This window comes from Nematolebias whitei, chromosome 11 (genome assembly GCF_014905685.2).
Source record: "Nematolebias whitei isolate Nwh7 chromosome 11, NemWhi1, whole genome shotgun sequence".
Lineage (NCBI taxonomy): Eukaryota > Metazoa > Chordata > Actinopteri > Cyprinodontiformes > Rivulidae > Nematolebias > Nematolebias whitei.
This window is the reverse complement of record NC_056508.1, coordinates 14,565,869-14,570,177: the sequence shown is the minus strand read 5'-3', so window position 1 is coordinate 14,570,177 and position 4,309 is coordinate 14,565,869.

Genomic DNA, 4,309 nt, shown 5'->3' with positions numbered 1-4,309 from the left:
GTGTTGAAAAATGCAGGGTCTTCCCTGAAAGAGATGACGTCTAGATGGGAGCATATGTTGTTCTAGAACCTGAACATAGTTCTCTGCATTAATGGTGCCTTTCCAGACATGCAAGCTGCCCATGCCACAAGCGCTCATGCAACCCCATACCATCAGTGATGCAGGCTTCTGAACGGAACGTTGATAACAACTTGGGCTATCCTTGTCCTCTCTGGTCCGGATGACATGGCGTCCCAGTGTTCCATAAAGAACTTCAAATCGTGACTCATCTGACCACAGAACAGTCTTCCATTTTGCCACACTCCATTTTAAATGACCCCTGGCCCAGTGCAAACGTCTGAGCTTGTGGAGCTTGCTTAGAAATGTCTTCCTCTTTGCACTGTAGAGTTTCAGCTGGCAACGGCGGATGGCACGGTGGATTGTGTTCACTGACAATGCTTTCTGGAAGTATTCCTGAGCCCATTCTGTTATTTCCCTGACAGTGGCATTCCTGTTTGAGGTGCAGTGACGTTTAAGGGCCCGGAGATCACGAGCATCCAGTAGAGTTTTATGGCCTTGACCCTTACGCACAGTGATTGTTCCAGATTCTCTGAATCTTTGATGATGTTATGCACGGTTGATGATGATAACTTAAAAGTCTTTGCTATTTTACGCTGGGTAACACCATTCTGGTATTGTTGCATTATCTTTCTGCGCAACAATGGTGGAATTGGTGATCCTCTTACCATCTTGGCTTCTGAGAGACACTGACACTCTGAGAAGCTCTTTTTATAACATGTTGTCAATTGACCTAATTAGAAATTGGTCTTCCAGCTGTTCATTATATGCTCCATTTCCTTTTTCCAGCCACTTATTGCTACTTGTCCCAACTTTTTTGGGATTTGTTGACACTGTGAAATTTTGAATCAACATATTTTTCCTTTAAAATGTTACATTTACTCAGAATAAACTTTTGATCTGTCATCTATGTTATATTACGAATAAAATATTGACATTTGCCATCTCCACATCATTGCATTCAGTTTTTATTCACAATTTGTTTAGTGTCCCAACTTTTTTGGAATCCAGTTTGTATATATATATATATACACATATATTTTTTTTTAGGCAAAAGCAACATTAAGATATACAACAGCACCTAACATGTTGCACCAGTTCATTTCTGTGGAAAACCAAAGGCCCACTGAGAACAGAGTCCTTATGACTCCTAACTTGTGCTCCAGCAGGTGATGGGAGTCAAACCGCAAATACTGGTCTGTGTGGGTGGGTTTGCGTTACACCCCAGTTTATAGATGTCCTCCATCAGAAACTCAGACCTCACAGTCCAAGACAGTCAACCTGCCATTTTTCACATCTTCTCGTGTGAACTTGATGTATTTATCCACAGAGTTGATGTGGTCAGTAAAATGTTGAACTTCCTGAGATTTAATTTTAACCCAGGTGTCGTCAACATACCTGAACCAATGACTTGGTGGTGTTCCTGACAAGGACGTCAAGGCTCTCTTTTCTACCTCCTCCATGTACACACACCCATGTTTGTGCCTATAATATTGCTCCCCATATGTGAAGTAGGTTGACTGCAGGCACAGTTTCATGTGTGGGCAATTTTCCAACTGCCCCCCTCTTACAATGCTGTTATTGCTTCAGCCTTCTGTGAATAGCAAGCGGCCAACAGGGCACAACCGATCAATTGTTTGGCTGATGGTCCTCCTTTATCATCTAGTTCTGGATGTCAACAACAAACTGGTTGATCCACTATGAGAAGGTGTTGTTTATAAGACTGAGTTTGTTGCAGCTCCTCGGACTGAGGAAGTCTTTTGGATAAAAGTCTAAACGTTTCAACAAAGAAGAACCCGTCCAGCATTCAATTAATTAATTAATGAACTGTAGAGGAACTGATATTCTTACTCTTGACTTGTTGGGTCACATTTCTAAGGCAGGAGTCGCCCATCGCTTTTAATAGACGATCTTTGACAGAGACACAGAGAGGAAAGGGAGGGGCGGAAACATTTTTAACGCTCACGAGACCGCCGTCAAAAACCGCCTGCATCCCCACGCGACGCACGCTGCTGCTGACGCCCCCGCGGAGCGTCAAAAGTGAAACTTTGAAGAAAACTCAGAGTTTTCTCCACCGAACAACGTGAGCTCGCGAGAAGCGTCGGTCCGGTTCGTGTTCGTCGTCAGCTGCGCCCACAGGTAAGAAGTGAGCAGAACAAAGGCAGCAGAGGAGCGCGAGCCTCACCTGGTTTTACTGAGAGCAGCTGTGGGTGTGGAGTGGACAGAGAGGGGGACATGTCCCTAAACTGTCCTCACTGACATGAAAAGCATCTGAGGAGGAACAAGCAGGAGACGTTTAGCTCAGCGACATCACTGTCCGCAATAAGTGTTTTTTATTTCTTTCAAATTAGCCCAATGACACCACAATGATCAATACTGCCACAAAACTTTATTAACTGGTTGTTGCTGTTTACATTGTTGTGAAAATGGTTTCAAATCGTTTTGTAAATAACATAATACAAGGTCTTCCTTAATGGGACACGTTTCTTTCTGGTGAGTTAGACTTGAACAAAAGGTGATAAGATCAAACAAAGTAAAATAACATGAGAACATGTTAAAGTCACACATGTTGCATGTAGTTCTGCTCAGAGAATAGTTGTGCAAAGTTCAGTCATAGAACAAAACAGAAATCAGTCCACATAATCACTTGTTTTAGTATTTACAGCTCATTGATTGAGACTGGAGACAAAAACTGATCAGGTTTCAGATATTTTATTTCTTGTCGAACAGTTTTAAGAAGTAATGGAAGTCCACAGTAACAAAGTTTTATGATGTGACAACTCGACTCTACTGGAAAAGGAGCCTATAATGGAAAAATTTTTTAGATACTGCTGGATTGTTTCTTTTCCTGTTCACTGATTTGAAACCATTACATCACCGGAGCGGGCTGACGTGTTCCTTTCAGGCCCTGAATAATCAGATTACGGCGTCACAACACACTAGCTGTTTCTGATAGCAGACTGTGTGCGGACGATTTTAATTAAATTTTTTTTTTGTCTTGCTCCATTATCTTGCAGCTCCAGATATGAGTAACTCGACAGCACAAACATCTGCTGACACAAACGTGACAGCGAGTGAGTACACGGACTTTAACAGATTTGCTGCTAATCTACTAACTTGAGAACTGCAAACAAATACTCTAACAGACGTGTAGTTTGTGCTTTTAAACTCTGTTTTTATTCTCAGGCCCAGTTCCAGGGTCTTTGTCACCACTTCCCACCCAGGCAGGAACCACCATCTTTCAGGGTAACTCCACTGCTGGTTTTAGTTTCCTGTCTCTTCGTGGACTTGTCAAACATACAGTAGAAACTTGTTGTCATTCAACAACACAAACTGTTTTTCTGTCCTCTCAGCAGCAACAACCGCTGCCCCCACAAGTTCAGACTCCGCAGTGATCGCAGGTATCGCTTCGTCTTCTCTGAGGATTTGAAGCTAATATTATTAAGCTGTTTTTCTTTGATCGTTGCCTTTTTTGTGTTTCAGTCGTCATAGTCCTCATCCTGCTCACCGTAGCTGTGGTGGGCTTCCTGCTGTACCGCTACCTCTGCCACAACAAAGGCGACTACAGGACAACGGGGGAGCTGGCTCCCGGAGAGGACCTCGACGAGGACTTTAGCAACCAGGCTGCAGGCGAGAAGAAGGAGTACTTCATTTGAACCTGGATTAAAAATAAAAACATCTGATGGAGGAGAAACAAAGGAGGGGGCGCAGGACTATTTCTGTTCCTGTGTTTCTGGGGGAAGACTGCCACCGGCTGCATGTTTGGCAGAGAAGAATCTGGTTTAAGAGACTGTCCTAAGAATGCAAACGAAACCAAAGTCCGGCTGTAGCTGTGTTGACGGACGTGGAGCAGGTGAGGCAGCAGTTGTTGCAGAGAGCAGGAGACGGGTGGTGTGCTTTAAACATGTCTGCAGCTAAAGATCAGCAGAGTACGTTTAATTTGTCTCCCATGTTTCCTCTCTGTCCAGGATGAATTCTGTTACTTTAATCTGACGTATTGGATTATTCTTACGGTGCTGTTGTGGGCTGTTACTTCTATACCGAGTTGCTTTTTTTCCTCATTTTTTAAAAAGCATTTTTAAATGCAAAATTGTAAAACATAATTTTTGTCGTTGTTGCTTTTGGGCTTATTTTGAGTTACTGCGGACTTCACTTTTTTTTTTTTTTTAATGGAAGACAATAAAGCTTGTCTTTAGATGTGTCATTAAAGTGTGACCTTTATTGTTTTTGACGCCATCTTTTAAAAATTACT